The sequence below is a fragment of the Taudactylus pleione genome, unplaced genomic scaffold (genome assembly GCF_031769625.1).
Source record: "Taudactylus pleione unplaced genomic scaffold, aTauple2 ptg000036l, whole genome shotgun sequence".
Taxonomy (NCBI): domain Eukaryota; kingdom Metazoa; phylum Chordata; class Amphibia; order Anura; family Myobatrachidae; genus Taudactylus; species Taudactylus pleione.
Window position 1 is genome coordinate 800,036 of NW_028284438.1, and position 19,632 is coordinate 819,667.

At 39.9% G+C, this 19,632-nt stretch overlaps 1 protein-coding gene across 1 annotated transcript in view; it reads left to right on the forward strand.

Annotated features, from left to right (window-relative positions):
• The first annotated feature begins 2,100 nt into the window (after positions 1-2,100).
• UGT8 (UDP glycosyltransferase 8) overlaps positions 2,101-19,632 on the forward strand; it is a 128,321-nt gene continuing 110,789 nt past the window's right edge. The window contains exon 1 of the mRNA XM_088452211.1: positions 2,101-2,449. The gene's annotated coding sequence lies outside the window, so the exon portion shown is untranslated. The remainder of the gene's footprint in view (positions 2,450-19,632) is intronic.

The following is a 19,632-nucleotide window of genomic DNA, read 5'->3' on the forward strand; positions in this document are numbered from 1 at the left end:
ATGTATATATATGTATATATATATATATATATATATATATATATATATACAGAAAACTGATCTTCCATGTAGAAGGAGGCGGCACTCATCTGGACTATTTCAAAAGATCAAATACATGCTTTATTGAGCCGACGTTTCAAAGCCGGAACGGCTTTGTCATCAGGGTGCAGAAGTGAAAACATATAACAGTGAAAAGTGCTTACCTTATATAGAGTCTTACAACAGTGAAGTGTAGAAGATCTCGTGTTCACACATGCAGCGCGGTGCGGGACTCCGACGTCATCAACCTGGGACCTGGCGCAAGGCACTCTGGGATGGTAACCAGGGACGCTGTCGGACGCTAACTTACGTCTTACGCAATGCCCACAGTAGTAGTTCCCCTAAAACACTAAATGCCAACTTGTAATGGTGCCCCTTATGCAATGCCCACTGTAATGGTGACCCTTATGCAGTGCCCCAGCAGTAGTAATGCCCCTAACAGTAATGCCCCCTGTAGTAGTGCCCCCAGTAGTAATGCCCCCTGCAGTGCCCCAGTAGTAATGCCCCTTGAAGTGCTCCCAGTAGTAAGGGCCCCTGTAGTGCCCCCAGTTGTAGTGCCCCCAGTAGTAAGCCCCTGCAGTGCCCCCAGTAGTAAGGCCCCTGTAGTGCCCCCAATAGTAAGGCCCCTGTAGTGCTCCCAATAGTAAGGCCTCTGTAGTGCCCCCAATAGTAAGGCCTTTGTAGTGCCCCAAGTAGTGTGGGGGGGGTAGAGGTAGAGAAGGAGCCGGGTGCCCGCTGGTAATCGGAGGGTGATCGGAGGGCCGGGCAGTTCCCCTAGGAAGCTGCCTACGCTTGCCTAGTGGAAGCGCCGGCCCTAGCTGTATTGTGAGGGAAGAGAGGTGGTGTGCTGAGAAGGGTGCTATGCTAGGCTGGGAGGGTTGCTATGATGTGCTGTGTGGGGTGTGGGGCTGTGTGGGGAGAGGGGTGTTGTGTTGAGAGAGGTTATGGGGGCTGTGCTGAGAGGGTGCTGTGCTGCGAGGGGAGAGGGGTGCTCTGCTGTTAGGGGATGTAGTCAGGAAGCCGACGGTCTAAATACCGACCGTTGGCTTCCCGAATGTCTAATCCCGGGAAAGTACTAATGAGAGCCTGTCATTAGACCTACACCAGGAGACCGACGCCTGGCATACCGAACAAAGGTAAGCCAGGTGTGGACAGCCGCTGGGGGGTGGGTTAGGTTTTAGGGCTCCCGGGGTTCTTAGGGTTAGGCACCCCCCCGGAGGGTTAGGGTTAGGCTAGGGGAAGGGGGGGTTAGGGTTAGGCACCCCGGGGGAGGTTAGGGTTAGGCACCCCCCAGCCGTTGTTCCACGGTAACACCCCTAAAAATTCTCCATTCCCAAATTTTTATTCATACTTGTCTAATCTCCTGTAATGTCCTGGAGACACCCAAATTCGTACAGCTCTCCAGACTCCTGGTTGAGTAGACAATCTCCAGGATCCCAAGTCCACGGACTTGATGCAAATAGCAGCATTGTACATTTGTTACATGGCCACAAATGTTGCAACTTACAGAAACTTGCCCCTCGCACCAACCGCCCTTGATGTCACTCTCCGAGATGTCCCGCAGAGAATATTTACAAAGTGGCCAAATTTGTCTTCATCTAATTTCAATATTATAAAATTAGACCTATTTTTGCACTGCTTCTCCCAAATCTATCTGCTCCTATACAAATGCTACCATCATGCTTCGGAAACTTATGCACAAATTAGAGCGGGATGTAGTCGGCATTCCGGCGTGCGGGATGAGAGCACATGGCACAGTCATTTTGCGCTTTTGTAAATGTGTTTTGGTTTTATCATACAACATATTCATTACAAGAATGCTAAATGACCATACAAAATAAATTGTCATGCCTTTTTGCATACACATCTGTGTTTTGGCAAGCACATGCAGTATCAGTAGTGTTATTATCCTCCCCCAGGGTGTCACAGAGTCTCAGTGAAGATATATATGCAGAGCAGGATGGGGAGAGGAGGGGTTAGATCAGGGACATTTGTTGAAGTTAAAAAGGGCACAGAAGCTTGAGAGAAGGGAGACAGAGAAAGCCAGTGAGAAGGGAGAGGACGTCATCCAATATCAAGTGTCCAGGCAGAAAAATACATCACAAAAATACCACAGAAACTGTAAGAACAGAAACCTCCAGACTCTGTCATTGTACTATCTAGCAAGGAAAACGTTTACCAACTGAGGACTCATTAACCTGCACTCCTCCAACAAACAGGGATCTCCTATACCTGTTGCCTCATCACCTATAGTATTTCTCACTGGAGAGTGGCACTGGCAGCTTCTCATACTGCAAGGACACATACATGAGCCCTCGGTACACTTATCTCTACTAATTCACCTCCACTGATTCTGGAACATTTATTTGTAATAGCTTAAAAAAGGGCAACTCAGCACAAAAGATAAGAGGTAAGCTAACCAGAGTATTGTACAATGTGAATAACAACAAAACAGTTGATTATATTGTAGAATATATTTTCAGTGTCTGTAAAACTGAATATTATGCAGTGTTGAGGGTTATATAGTATAGATTGCTGTCAGTGCACATTCATTTTGGAGTATAAGCTTACAACACCAAAATAACGTTGCTATATGAATGACCTGCTTGACAATTCACCTGCTTTCATGCTAGTGTTAAAGTTTAACTGCAGTATGGTGTGTCAGGAGTGGAACACTTTCCCATAATGTACTACAGTATATATAGCAAGGGTGCACTGCTGGGACTGACAGCATAAACATAAATGCAAATATGCAACATGTATTCTGTGTAGAATTATGCACCTAGTAGTTTTCTGTGGCCATTGTCGTTTCACATTCAAAGTCCAGAACTTCATACAAATTGCAGTGTTCAGTAGGCAGGGTCATAAAGTTCCTACGGCATTTTATAAAATGGAGCAGAGTTTTAAGTTACCCGAGTAACCTGTATATTTAATAGTAATAGCATGTAAAAATAAATGTATATGTTACACTGTAATTCATTATCCGTGACTATTTTGTGTTGCACAGATTTTTAGAAACTGTATAAACTAGGTAAAATTAACCACAATTTACTTTTGTGGCCATTAGATGTGTCTACAGTGCCGTGTATGCCATATGAATATTTTATTATAGAGAGCTATATTTTTATTTATATTACATTTTTATTTATTATATAGGTCTTTATGGTATATGCATCTACTCAATGTATTTAATATTAGAACACACCTACCTGTACAGTAGAACAAGCTGCAGGTACATTTCAGCTGCATCCTGGGTTTAAATGAGTACAGAAGGAACTAGTACAGGTAATACACATTTTAGTGATACAAGTTCTGGGTGTATTCATTGAGTAGTGAGCACAATTAACAGCTTCACAAATAAATTGTGGTTGGCTTTACCTTGCACGTATGGTCCCTGACAAAGGTAAGTAGTTATTATCTATTATTATCATCATCTACATCTTTATTTTGGTATTAGCAAATTGTTGTTAAACATAGTAAGATACTGTTCTACATGTTACAAAATGACACTAGAATAGACTGACATAAGATATAGGGACAAACTGATGGAATATCAGATAACAAAAATTGCATGTAGTGAAAAAGTATATACAGTACACAATTAATCAGTCTATATTATACAATGTAATAGTATTGTAATAGATATATCCTCTATTTTCTTTTGACAAAAAAATGACTGCAGAATTTAGCGTGAATCTAATTTCACATCAGAACAGTCCAAAAGGCGTGAAAGTCAAGAGATACCATTGTCCAGTTCTGTTTTGCTTTGCTATTTGTTCTGTGCAGCAGTGTGTAAACAATGGCACTTGTGAATGTACTGTATGACATACAGGGGGATGACAGGACACAAAGGGAAATGGGTGTGAGATACTGTAGTGTGGGATAGGAATAAGGAAGGTGGGGAAAAAAAAGGGGGGGAACCTTTTATAAAAATTAGGAGCAAACAAATATATAAAAATTTGTTGATAAACTAAAATCACTTACAATCAATTTTCTCCATAATGTGGAATATGTATAAAAAATATATATGGAGAAAAGAGGAATAAACAATGCAATTTTCTTGCAAATATGTTTCAAGTACTCAGTTTATGATTCAGTTTTAGTGTTAAGTATCCGGTGGATCAGTGAAGTAATCAATGTTAAATTGACCACGATATACAGTAATTGTTCCCCGTTTTACAGGTACCATTATAATGTCAATAAGCACTTTTAGGATACCACTGTAAGGTGGCTAATAGTGTGTTAATAGCTCACCTGGCGATCCTTCAGGGGTAGGGGCTCAGGCTGCGGGATGGACAGGCTGTGCGGTCCACATACACAGCGAGGACACCGTCGTATGTGTGTGACCGAGGCTTCTACCCCGGCACCAAGGCTTATCTCCGCTAGTGGATAGATCGTGGTTCCACGGCATTGCGAGCTGTTGATGTTGCTTGTCTGTGGTCCGTTTTGGGTCGTCCGGCTTGGGTGACTGTAGTGTGGGTGATGGGCCCAACGCGTTTATGCCGTCCTCAGCGGCCTTGTTCAAGCATCCTTGAAAAAGGCCGCTGAAAGTATTTCACCTCATTTATGATTACTTAGACTTCATTCTGTGCTTGCCCTATAATTGTGTTATCTGCAATTCATATTATTGGATCTTAATAAACATATATTGCAAAAAAAAAAATGTGCTGAAGGGACTTCAGTCCAATATAGGAATCAGGAATGAATGATTGAATGGACAGAGCAGGATACACATATAGTTCTCACTGCTGCTTATAAAGTTGCGTAACATCCTTTTTTATATGCTGATTAGTTATTTACTGTTTTGATACTCAGCTTCCTGGCAGTAATTACTGACTGCACATGCATAGTGGAACTAGTGGATAATTTTATAAAACAAAATCTAGAATGTGCAGTAGTAACAAACCATTACCAGAAATTCACAGTGCAGTAGCACATCAGGCAGGGAGAGAGAGGATAATGCTGTTGCTCAGCGCACGTGTTTCTGGGCTGTGGAGGATCTAGGGAGGCTCCTGCTATTGAGCAGCAGCAGCTTCCTATCTCCCTGCAAGTTGTACATGGGGTTGGGTGATCACACTGTGACTTATTGTGCCCCTCGCCTGGATCAGCCCCTGGCTAAGGGGGATAAATCCGCTGCCCCTTCCCTTGCCGTTGCACATTGTACTTTATGAAAAAAATGGAAGGGGGTGTGGCAACGCTTTCTCGATTTGGTCACTTCCCCTCCCAGTACAAAGACCTGCCACTATTCTTGACCTGGTAATTCATATGACATAGCCACATAGGAATAACTACCCTAATGATTGAAAGTCACTTTATTTTGTGACAGTCTGAGATAGTTATTACACACTTAAGTTTTGTGATAAGTTGTGCATAATCTCAATTTCTTCATTAGTATGTTTATGTGCCCTGTATCATACTGTACTTTTCTTTTTTTGGAATGGAAAGTGCTGAATCAAATAAGCAGCATTCCGCCATTATAATTTTGTGAGAGAGGGGCATGGTGTTTAAGGGGCTACACATCAAAAGTTATTGGATGTACTGAGCTAAAATTTTGTAGAACTATCGCTCAGTGCTAAATGACAAATTTCAGGGCAATAAAATTAAAAATTAAAAATTTGGAAATATCTAAAGTTGAAAATGTCACTGTTTTTCTCAATTTCCTGTTTGGCAAAAGTAATTGTATTGAGTTATGTTTTGAAGGCATAACTCAAGGTAGAAGATGATTTAATACTAAGGGGTAAATTTACTAAGATTCGAGTTTGGTCGAGTTGTATATTTTATAAACTCTATTTTCATCGCCAAAACTCGTGTGAGTTTTTTTTTTTTGGTTTGCAAATTTACTAAGAAGCGAGTTTAGCTGAAAGTGAGTTTTTTGATGGTGAAGCAAATTGAGATTTCTCCCCCGAGTTCCAATTGAAGATGAGATTTCTCTGCTGAGTTGCAAGTGAAGATGAGATTACTCACCCGAGATTGCAGTGTTTTCTCTCTGCAAATCTCTCCCGAGCTAGCAGCCTGCACATATCAGTGAGACATGTGCTGGCTGTTTGTGTTGTACCTGAAAAAAATGAGTTTTTGTGTTTAAAAAATTATGTGAGGTTCCCCCCCCAAAAGACTAACCAGCCCCGGACTTGCCAGCCTGTCCTGGTTCTTAAATTTACAGGGAAAAAAATGTGTAGGCTTCCACTGTAAATTAAGAATCAGCACCAGGCAGCAGGGACAGAGCTGGCTTTAAATATACGTAGAAAAAAAATGATGTGAGGTTCCATGTACATTTAAAACCAGCCCTGGACCCCTTCTAGCGGGGGGCTGATGCCACAGCCAGGGGTGCCCTTTCACCGGGCCCCCCAGCCCCAGCATCAGTCCTGACCGCTAGTCAGCCCAGGCCAGGGATCCCTGGGGAGTTGAGGACCCCTCCAATAAAGGGGTACCCCTCTCCAGGGCACCCCTGGCCTAGGCTGATAGCCCAGGTCTATCCCCGCCACCCCTTGTGGGTGGCGGGTTGATTGTGTAGGTGTAGTGTAAAATTAGAATTAACAATATTGTCTTTACAGTGGAACTACAGGTCCCAGCAAGCCTCCCCCGCATGCTGGTACTTGGAGAACCACAAGTACCAGCATGCGGGGCATTAAGGGCCCACTGGTATGTGTAGTTCACCTGTAAAGAAATGTTTAAAAAACACAACACACAACGTGAGAATAAAATTTTATTACATACACACACATACTTACCTGATGCCAGATGTTCATATCCCCTTCTCAACGTAAAATATCCATTGGAATTACCTGAAAAAAAAAGCCAATACTCACCTTTAGTCCCTCGATGTTCTCTGCAGAAATCCTATTAGGTGGGTGGACACTATGTAACAACTGCATCAGCATGGTGTTACAGTATCGCTTATGACTTTAGTGTCCGTGCCGCCAGCCAATCAGCAACGGCGTCCATTAGCGGCCTCTCATTGGCTGGGACCCACGTGGAGGAGACACTCATTGACTAAGCCCACGTGGGCTGGTTAGTCTTTTGGGGGGGACCTCATGGCATTTTTTTCACAAAATTAAATAAAAATTAAAACAAAAATGATTTGTGTATGTTTCAGCAAAACTCGCAGATCTGGAGGTGAGTGTTTAAAATGTCAATTTGGCAGTGAGTTTGCAGGCATCTCACCCAAGATTCTAATCTCGATTCTTGGTAAATTTATGAGATGTATTTTTTAGGTGAAAAGTACTTCCGATTTTGGCCGATGGTGATAAGATTCGAGTTTGCTAACTCGAACGAGGTTTACGAGTGAGATTAGAGAAATCTCTATGTAACTGACCCGACTTTGCATTTTGTAAATTTGCGAGATGAAAAACATGCCTAAACTCACCCGAGATTGTCATCTCGACCAAACTCGATTCTTAGTAAATTTACTCCTAGGGGTTTGTTTTGTTAAATATATCTTGTTTCAGTTTAGGGCCTTTCCAACTTGCTAACAGAATTTATTCTGTGAGCTGGAGGGGAATTAGTGGTATTCATGTCATACAGTGGGACTGGGGGTGTTTTGAGGTTAGGGGAGTCACACAATGATTATTATCCCTGTCACCTCTCTAATTATAGAGTTTAATAAGGCTGTGTAGTGCCAGTGGTGGCTGTTAGGGAATTAACAAAACCGCTCCCAGCTTGGTAATTTCATTGATCTATGCCTTGGCAGCAGAAAATTCTAATTGTCTGCCCATGACCCATCCTCAGGCTGAAGAGTGTTATGGTGAAGCCAATACTGGCAGGCAGCAGCAGCCATAATGTGAGAGAGGGCAGGAGGCCTCTCCCATAACACCTGGGAACCATAGTCAAACAGTTGAAGCACAGACCTCACAGGCTGCGCTCCCAGCACAGGGAGACCTCTGTGTAACCAGAGACCACACACTGCCCCACACGCCAGGTTGCATCCATTTCCCTTTAATAGGGAGGAATGGTAACAGATATTCAACAAAAAGTCATGTGGCTGTGGCTTGCGTTATATTGGAAAAATTATGAAATAATTAAAACTAAGTAAGAATGCAGAACTATGTGAGACAGAACAAATATGGAATGCAAACTCATACGGTAGCTCGTCTCGGCAGTTTACTTCACCTCACAATACAAAAACGGCCACTGAGGTTTAGAAAGCTAGAAATAGTACTGTACAACCAGGGCCGTAACTAGGGTAGTGTTGCATGTGCCATGGCACAGGGCACCGCAGGGCAGGGGCACTGTTTGGGCCTTTCAATTTTTTGTTTATTATCATTCTCACTTGTAGCTTCCTCTTCTTTTATAGCATCTCCTGGCCACCCCTATCTCTTCCCTGGCCCTTCCCCATGAGGCCATGGCCCTTTTTCTTATTTCTCTATTTAAAAAATTGGTGGGGGGCGCCAAAGCTCTTTCTGGCAGATGGCACCAAAAAGTCCAGTGACCGCTCTGTGTACAGCCATACCCTAGCAAGTGGTGAGATATAATTAATTATATCCCAAGCATGAGACCTACAAGATATAAGAATTATATACACTTGTCCCATATTAATAAGGGAATGTATATTGTTTTATTTTGCAATCAGTTTTTTATTTCACATTTTTTGTTGTTTATGAATACACAATCTTTGCATTTTTAAAACTTTAAATTTGAAAAATGAAATCATAGTATACAGGTGGGGCATTTGTCTTATTGGTATTAACATTATTAGTTATTCATTTACGTATTGCAACTCAGTAAAAAATATCGGAGATGAGCTCCCTGTTGGGGAATATGGTCGCATCTTCCTAAAATCCCGAACACTAATATTTTTTTAATACTTTGCTTTCAGTATAACACAAAATATAAGAGGTTGTACTTGCACATAAACAAGTCTTGAAAAAACATCAGTACAAGAAATTTAAATTGCCATTTATATTTTTACCTATGTATTTATGCTAAGCGTAGGCAAACCATTCTATGACAATATTTTTTGGGTAAGGTTTTGATAAGAGCATAGAGTAGTAGTGATAGGCTAATTTCATATACCCCATTTCAGTTAGTAGGAATCGGGCCTGTAGCCCAATAGATATGTGTCACATTTTTGTTATTTGAATGGGTCAGACGTTGTTCATCAGTTTAAGTGCTGTATCATATATATCTGTGACATCCCACTGGTTAGAGTATTGTGCGGTGTGGGGTTCCCCAATCTAACCAGAACTGAATGAGTTCCTTGGTTCTTATTGGTACAGCAGAGAGGTAAGGAGGATCATACAGTTATAGAAGGTTACCACTTTATTTTAAACTTTATTTTAAACTTTATTTTAAACTTTAGTTTAACAGAATAATACAGTCATAAAAATTATTAGATATGTAACACACACAAAAGATGAATTTATTTATTTTACTGGAACTCAGCAAGGTTGGTGGGTTTCTATGATTACTTCTAGTTGGGTTTACCTGGCTCCAAGAAAGCTATCCAGGTTCAATAATACGAAGATGAGTATTTAAACAATACACTTTTAGACTATTAGCATTTAAGGTGTGTACACACGGTACAATAAAAATACACGATATGAACGATAACGAAATCGGCCACATTGTTATCATTCAGATCATTAATTTTTTGGTGCCTGACGGCCAGCGATGCGTGGGCATGTATGGTCGATACCGATATCGACCATTGCCCGTGTATGCAGGCCAACCTGGTCAATATCGACCAGGTTACATAGGGACCCGCGATCATTGATTGCGGGCCGCAGGCCCATCGTTTGTGGGTTGGTGGTGTGCTGGATGAATGATAACGATCATCCAGCACACCGGGCAGGTGCAGGACGATTAGTCAGCGATATCGTTATTGCTGACTGATCGTACCATGTGTACGCACCATTAGATGACTTCAAAAGCAATTATATACAACACTTCATTATATATTTCAATTTCTCCTTGGCCTAAACTATGTGTTCTGGCTGGGAACAAATCACTTCTTATTAGTATTGCTGGCCAGCTAAATCTGTATAGGTGGTGCACTGCTGATGGTAATATAATCCTTGGAGATGCCAAGTGGAAGTAAACAGCTTCAAGAAATTACTTTGTAGGTAAATCATTTAACAAGTCAGTTTCTGTTAACAAATAGAAACAGAGTATTTTCTCCTGCAGTTAAATATTATGCTTGCAGAACTCTTGAATAGTTTAATAGCTATCTCTCCTAGTTAATGCTTTGTAAAGTTATGATGGGTACATACTATACAGATATATCTGCAGATCGAGTAATCTGCAGATGATGGTCATTCATACACACTGAACGGCCATAATCTGCTTCTGCCCATGGGTCCCGGCGGCTGGGGGACTGCCGCTGTATGTGTAAGGGGGGGTCTGCAGACCACCCGCACACACTTGTTGATGGACAGATATGTCTGCAGACATATCTGTCCATCGGCTGTGCAGCACAGCCAATGCGATATGTGTGACGTACACACTGGCCGACGGGCAGCAGATATATTGGCAGATCAATTGATCATGCCCCCCCTGGCTTTGCGCCGGGCTGAGGGGGCTCAAAGTGCCCCCCTCGCCAGCGTGCAGTGGCGCTTTGCGGCGCTGAAAATATATATATTTTTTGCGAAGGGGGCGTGGCCATGCCTCCCACGATTACCCAGGATTCGCCGCGGCTCTTGGCGGGCCTGACCACAGAGACCTCTAAATAGCATTCTAGGAACCAGCACACCCTCCCAATGCTGCTCCCACCCATGCCTGGACAATAATACAAAATAGTGGTTTATCAGATTAACTTAATAATATTTCACAGATGCTTGTAAAGGGAGGGGTTTACTCTAGACTAGAAAAAATTAAAAAAATTCCTCCAGCACACTGCACAAAGCCAGCAATAAGATTTGAATACTACATAATAGAAATTCAAAGATCTCTGTTGCATATATTTGCAAAGGTATGTTTAAGCACCAGGCCACATCAAGGCTTCTCTGTACCAGTGTCCCTAATGCTATATAATAATAGCACCAACTCTGGGTCATATAACTGCATACTGTTGTGCCACATGATAATAGCACATACATATATAGATATAGGTTGAGAACCTGCCCACCTGAAAGTATAAAAGAGACCTCCAAAAAGCACTACAGGAACCAGCATATCTTCCCAATGCTGGTCCAATCCATGTCTCAGAACAGTAATACAAAAGGGATACCTTCAGGTGAGTTGGCTTTGATGCGGCCCGGTGCTTAAACATATCTCTGCAGATGAACAAAGATATATATATATATATATTTATATATCAAGCACTCCCTCACAGATGTCACTCCTTTAGAAGTCCATAAAGTTAGTACGAACCTTCATCAGATGATGCAATAATGCGATATCTTCATATAAAACTTTTAACACACTGGTACCACTTCAGCACCTCAAAAAGAACCATGACAGGGAATCTCCCATAGTGAAATACCATCACTTTTATTAAAACTTCAGCAAAATATACACAGAATCAATAAATCACAGGATTAAAGTAGCTGCATACCAAATAAGTCCTTTTTACAAAGGCACAATAGTAAAAATCAGGGTTGATATCACTACCCCAAGCTCAGTTCACCTTCCTTGTGCTGTAATGGATCCCTGTCCTTAGTACCAGCCACTCCCACAAATAACGACCAACGCGTTTCACCTTGTCAATCTTTATCGAGGTGACACTCGGCATTATGGAACCTCCTTCTTTCTTTTCGCCAGGTAATTTCTCTTACTTCATTGGCATGTTTGTTGAAATTTATGAATTCTTTACAAATTTCTGCCATCCCAAGGTTAAATTCTTCCATTTAAATTAAAATAAATGCAGCGCCTGCTCTCCACCCAGACAAAAATCCATGTAAATTGAAACTCATGCCTGCAGCAGAATAAAAGAGGAATTGTTCACCTAATACAAAATAACAAAAAAAAGAATTTGCGCTGATGTAATAATAATTTCACTTATGTGTATGTATAAAACAGTTCCTTAAAATAGTATTTATTATTATTATATCATTTATTTATATAGAGCCACAAGTGTTCTGCAGTGCGTTACAAAGTACATAAACAAATAGGTGACCAGCGACTTACAGTACAATACAGTACAATGCAGGACAAGGACATGGATAATATACACTGCTACATTAGCGACCATAACACCCACATAAGCAGCAGAGCATATGCAACCAAGTGTTAGGTGCCCTAGTGGGAGAAAGCAGTACGTGAAAGTAAAGTAAGAAGAAGCACAAGAGGGTAGAGGGCACTGCTCGTAAGAGCTTACATTCTAAAGGGGAGGGGCAGACAAACAGGTGTGACACACATAGGGTAGACAGAGAGGAAGGAGCATGTAGCAGCAAGTTAGGATGAGAGCTGGAAGGCTTTCATGAAGTAGTGGGTCTTGAGAGCCCACTTGAATGATTGTAGAGAGGTGGAGAGTCTGATGGGGAGAGGGAGAGAATTTCAAAGGTGGGGAGCAGCACGGGCAAAATCTTGGAGATGGGAGTGGGAGGAAGTTATCAGTTGACATGAGAGGTGGCGTGAGTTTGTTGAACAAAGTGGGTGGGCAGGAGATGAGGTCAGAGATGTAAATGGGAGAAAAATGGGTGAAGGCTTTGTAAGTGAGCGTGAGAACCTTGAATTAGGTTCTGTAAAGGAAGGGGAGCCAGTGGAGGGTGTGTAGGAGTTGGGAGGCAGATGTAGAGCATTTGGAGAGGAAGATGAGCTGAGCAGAAGTATTGAGGACTGACTGGAGAGGGGAGAGAAGGGAGTTCGGAGGCCATATAGGAGGAGGTTACAGTAGTCCAATCTGGGGATGACCAGTGAGTGTATAAGGGATTTAGTAGCATCCTGGGTGAGAAAGGATCTGATCTTGGAAATAATTAAAACATATTACACATATATCAATAAATATCCATGGCATCATGCACCAATAACAGTTTTAAATTCATACCTACAGTATCTTGAATATCAGACAAAATAGTATTTGCAACATAAAATATTAAATCATAAACTATCAAATCAAAGAGTAACAATTGAGTTGCAATATTAATCAGTGTGACTGAGGTTGCAGCTGTATCATGGCTGTTTCTGTTTCTGCACCCAATAGCTGTAAAAATTATATAGTAATAAACTTTTTAAAAGGAGGTACCTTGTTTCTTAATAGGACACACAGTTATTGCAAATATGAGTCCCAGAGCCATTAATAATCCTGCTGACAATGGAGGGCTAGAATGCTATAACTGTGGCAGTTATCTCCAATGAAATACTCACATACTTGCACACATGAAGCAAGGAGTATCAAGCTTAAATAAATATGCTGGAAATGGTACAATTGTCAGTGTGATAGATGAACTCTCATGGGGAACCCCTCCGTGTAGCTACAATCCACTGCAGAGATGTCCCTCTGGCTTGTCTGCTAAGTGCCTTAATTATACCAACTTAGCGAGGCCCAGGGTGGCTGGCTTTTAGATCAGCGTGCAGCATATACTATAGTTCATGCAACCTCTCCACCGGTGGAGAGCAGGCCTTGAGTTTATTTTCTTTGTAATTGTCTTCTCTGCTGCGCTCTTTACAAACAGACTCTATTATGGCAGAGTATAATTGGTTAACTGATAAAAATATAAGGAGAGAAAAATATTTATCCAAATTTGATGTGGAGGATGGTTCCAGTATATTAATGCCTGACATGAATAGGGGCTTTTTAGAACTAGAAACTTTACTGCTGGCAGAAAGTAGGCACTGGTGGATAGTGTATTCCTGCAGAAATACATCGATATGGATAGGATCCCTAAAGGGTTACAAGGAACTAAAAATCGGTCTGTTTTAGATGACGCTGATGTAACAAAGATTGTGAGTTAACATTGAGACAATGCTCTATCTCCATAATTAAACTCCTTATTAGATATAGAGAAAGGAAAATAGAGAAAAGAGGGATTGACATTGATCATATCCAGAAGGGTCTACTTAATTTTAAAGAGAACCCTGATTTTCTTAGAAGACAGAATGAACTTAGTAGCAAGGTTGCTAGATATAAAAAAGAACTTATTTACAATAAGAAGAAAAAACTATTTAGGGATGAAGAAGGCGGACCAACACGGAGGAATTCTTCTTAATATCAGAAAAGGAATAGATCCCACAATAGATTAAGAACTCCACCATAAAGAAGAAACTACCAGCAGAATAGCCATGTGAAATTAAAAGTAAATGAGGCAATTAATATTAATAAGTATATAAAAAAAAGATTAGACTCACCGATAGATACAAACCCAAATATTTGGAGACTACTGTACAGTCCCCAAAACTTAACATGGGAGCCAGACCTAAATATACTACTGTACAGCAACAGCAGAATTTTCAACAAAGAAAGAGAGAATGGAGGATACTGGTGCATTTGAACCAGTATTATGTGTTACAAGACAGAGCCCCAAGAAGGTCAAAAGAACAAGAGGAAAAAGAAGGATTGGAGGTACAGGAGCAAATATGGCCCTGGTTCATGTAGCTACAGGGGGCATTTTCAACTTGTCTAAAAGGGGACTGACTGATGCTGAATCTCAATTTTTATATAAGGGGTTGAATTGTGCCCCTAGTAGTAAGCCTAACCTGTTTCATTTATTTTCTGAACTCAACAGATATGTTTGCTCACTCTGCAGATAAAGGTATTTCTTTAAAAAAAAGGTTGATAGAAATAGCAGTTTTGGTAGTCCCATTATACTTGACATTGATGACCAGGAGAATCTATCCATGTTGGAGTCACTGCAGGAAGAGAGCAAGGATATCATTGAACAAATGAAAATATATGATACTAACAAACCAAAAACAGATGTTAATCTGACTATTTTAAAAAATAAATCAAATTGTATCCACTTACTCGTAGCAATCTTTAGTTATTTTACAAAAACACACTCAAAGACTTCAAAATATTTGTGAAGGTAATCAGAATGTGAACCTGGGTAAATTGAATTTAACATTTAACAAAAGGCTTGCTCTGAAACAGCTCCAGGATGATGACTCCATTGTCATCAAACCTGACAAAAATGGGGATGGAGTATTCATCCTGGACAAAACTAACTATGTCAATGAAGCACTTAGACAGCTAAAGGATCCCAAATTTTACTGTACCCTTGCTAGGGACCCTATGACAACATTTCAGAGAGAATAAAGAATTTTGTTAGATTTGGCCTTCACAGATGGGTTGGGGGTGATTAGTAAATATGAGTTTAGTTTTTTATTTGCACATCACTTTGTCACACCCATTTTTTATTATTTACCTAAAATGCACAATTCACTTGTTGCACCACCTGTTAGGTCTATTATTCTGGTTTTGGTTCACTTACGTCAAATTTATCCTTTTTTATAGATCAATTTTTGCAAGGATATATTACTACTTAAAGATCACACATACGTAACATGTAACAGCTATTACAAATGTTGGATAAGATTTCCTGGTGTCCAGAGTATGGTTTTTCACCCTTTTTTCTTATAAAGCGGTCTTGGGGCTATCAAATGGACACTAGAATTAGATTTTAACACATAATAATTTTTTGTTTGACTCTACCCACTATCTGCAGGTGCATGGGATGGCAATGGGTACCAGTTTTGCCCCAAGCTATGCTAATCTCTACATGGGGTCCTTTGAAGAACAATATGGAATTGACCAGTTTGGGAAAATCTGGTTTACTATGGCTGATATATAGATTATTTATTTTTTATTTAGGATTGGGATCACATATCAGCTTCTAAATCACCAATTTTTAAATTGTAATGAAATTAATCTAAAATTCACTTCACAGTTTAGTCACTCAGTTGTTAATTTTCTGGATATTACGCTCTCTGAGAAGGGATATATATATATATCTACTTTATGTGCAAAACCAGTAGATTGTTGTTCTTACTTGCACCATAATAGTGGTGAATATTGCCCATGGATCAACAACATACCCAAGAGTCAGATGGGGCGAATTAAGCATAACTCTTACAAAATATGAGGACTTCCTAGAAAGGGGTACCCTGAGAAATTACTAGATAAAGCTAAAAAAAAAAATAACTAGATCAAGCTTAACTCATAAAGAAAAAAGAAAAAACCCTTAGGAAATATGGTTAGTCCAATATTCAAACACTCATTATATCCAGGAAAAAGAATCTACCCTTAAGCAGATTGAAGAGAGGGTGAAAGTTGCTCTAGTATTCATCTCAAAAGTCAATAATTGTTCAAGTCGCGCTAGATCTTTATTAACAAAAATGTTTAAAATATTACAACATGAACCGATTTTTTCACAGGTGGTTGATGAAAAACCACTCTTAGAAAAAATAAGGAAACAATAAATTAAGTTGTAACATGGTAACCACTAAACAACTGGATGCTATCGGTGTAATTCCTCCAGATGTTTGATGTCTAATTATTTTAAAAATAAAGTAACACAAAATCTGCCACAAATGGGATGGATTCCTTTGATTTTAAACAATTCATTAATTGCCAATCAAGCTTTCTTGTATATGTATTAAGTTGAACAAGCCCCAAATTATATGTAAGCCATACATCAAGAACCCTGAAAGAAAGGTTTAGAGAACATTGACTTAATCTTAGAAAGTACCTAGAGACACATAGTGTCTCTAGCGCTTTAAGGTATTACATAATTAGGACCTGCAGGGACTTACGGTACTCGGTGTTGAAAATTGGGGGTGGCAACAGATTCCTTAAAATATGTAGAGCTGAGTCTAAATGGATTTTTAGACTTCAAACTCTGCAGCCAGATTGTACCAATAAAACCTTAGAATTCACAGATAAATGGTGCAGGCGGGGGGGGGGGGAATCTCCTACTCCATATCTACTGTGCGGCCAATAAAGGGGACACTGCACCATCCCTCCACACCAACCTTGTATCCAATATGAGTTTAAAATCACGTGTGCAAAGAATTTAGTTTAAACCTCCCTATTCCATTTCCCTTTTTGCTGACTTGTCATTTTATCTTTTTGCCCCTTTGCCTTTATGGTATTAACAACTGGTATAAATATATCTCTATATTAAAGATTAAGATTGTCCCATTTTTCAATTATTAAAGTATAGTATTATTAGCAATATTTGTTGAAGGTAATTGGATGAATATACTGTAGATGGGGGAGTCAAAACACATCTATTGACCTAGTAATAATAATAATAATAATAATAATAATAATAATAATAATAATAATAGGTCAATAGATGTGTTTTGACTCCCCCATCTATATTATTTTTAAATAAATGTATGATGTAATATAATAGAAACCCCACTTATCACTCTCATCATTTTTATATATGTGTATAGGAAAATTGTATATAAACTCCGCCACTATTACAATTTTTAACTATAACTTTTGAATATATTTGAATATATTATTTTGAGTATTAAAGTAACCATGGTATGCAATTACTAGTGTTTTAATATATATGCACACATGCAGATGTGTATATATGTGTGTATATATATTTTTTTTATTAAATGTTTGTTCATTTATGTTTATAATATGCACCTTTATCAAGAGCATAATGCATATGATATATCTGTATACTTTAATTATAACTGATATTCATGCTTACTGAAATGACTAAATTGGTAGAAAATATACCTAATTTATATAAAGCTGATTGAATCAAGCAATCTGCTATATAAAGCCTTTTTAACCAAAGAGAGAACAACTAGCTTGATACGTTAAAATGGTTGGCACAAAAATGTTCGACACATGCTTTTTTTAGAGTTAAGTTTAGGTTTAGGCACTTACTGGAAGGTTGGGTTTGGGCAATAGAAGGGGTAGTTAGGGTCAGACACCTACCCCGATGGTTAGGTTTAGGCACCAGGAGGGAGGTTTAGGGTTAGCCACCAAGGGGATGGTTAGGGTGAAGATTACGGCTAAAATAAGTAAATAAATCATGTGTCGACCATTTTGTGTCGATCATTTCATGTCGACTGTTTGACCATGTCGACCATTTGTACCTGCTGACATTCTTACACTGTCAACCTTTAGTGTGTCGACCTTTGTACCAGTCGACATATTGACTGTCTAACATCTGGTGTCTATCTAGACACTGTCAACTATTTTTACTTTCTATCTGATAATCCACACCAGAAATCATTTATTTTCCTGGAACTCAGCAAGGTTAGCAGAGTTCTACAATTACTTCTAGTTGGGTTTACCTGGCTCCAAGTACTATTTGGGTTCAATAATATGAAGATGAGCATTTGAACAAAATATCAGATAATTTTGTGATATACTGTAGATTTTCCCTCGGCCTAAACTATGTGTTCTTGGAACTAATCGGTTCTTATTAGTATTGCTGGCCAGCTAAATCTGTAATGGTGGTGCACTGCTGATTGTAATATAATAAAGTGGAAGTAAACAGCTTAAAGAAGTTACTTCGTATCTATTGGTTAACATACTGACTTGTTACATGATTTATCTACAGAGTATTTTCTCCTGTAGTTAAATGTTATGCTTACAGAACTGGATAGTTTAATAGCTATTTCTCCTAGTTAAGGCTTTGTAGAAGTAGAATCTGTATTAACTAATCCCTGCAGTATGGTGAAAGTTGGTCTACAATAGTTCATGTCTACAGCCCTGTCAGCTGGGTATAATAGGCTCACTGTAAGGAACTGTTTTTCTGAGAGAAATTGCTTTCCTCCCTCAATCTGCCTCACCGCTGCCTCTGGACCCTGTTGACCACCCACTGCCCTCCTTATCGGCTGGGAAAGGCCGTCTCACCACTGCCTCACATCCTGGCTGCGGCCCACTGCCTGCCTTGTGGGAAGGAGAAAGGTTGTGTCTCATTGCTGCTTCTGGTATCAGCCACCGCCCCTGGCCCATCTCTTGATGAGGCAAGTCAGCCTCTTACACAGGAGTTTTCCCAGCTGCAGACTGTCACAGATGCTGGGCGCATGTTTCTGGTGTCAGCTGCCAAACGTTGCTGCTTTGTCCACAAATTGCCGCTGTCCCTCAACTGAGTCTTCAAATGCGAGTCCGCTCCTCAGCACATTTTCCTCAGGGCTCCCTGTAACTTACATAACCATTCACCTCAGTCACCTGCAGCCGGTTCCATGTGACCTGCTGCTGACTCACTACATACTACCTGCACCAGTACAGGTATCTATGTGGGTAAATGTCTCAAGTCTATGGTGGGGCATCAAGTTAACAGTCGGTTACAATATGGTTCCATATTAACCATTCTGTGCCACATACACAGTGCACACTGTATTTACAAGTTATATATACAGTATTTACATATATAAATTTTATATAGGACCTAATTTGAATGAGTACACCCAGGTCTGAGGTACCACATATCCAACAAAATTGCATCAGGTCCACAATATTTGACTACATGCTGTGTGGTTGCTAAGCAACAATAGTGGCGGTCCGTAGCAATTTGAACAATTAGGCTTGCTATAGTTACAGTGCACAACAATTATTTACAATATAAATTACACTGATGTTTAAATGTATATCTATAATTGGCTTATAATACCATGTTTAGTTTACTTGCACTATATGTTAGTTTTGAAATAACTTGACTTGACAGTTAGAACATCTACACCTTCACAGGTGGTTTCATTCACAGCATATGGACATTTACCTATAAACACAATTTCAGTTGT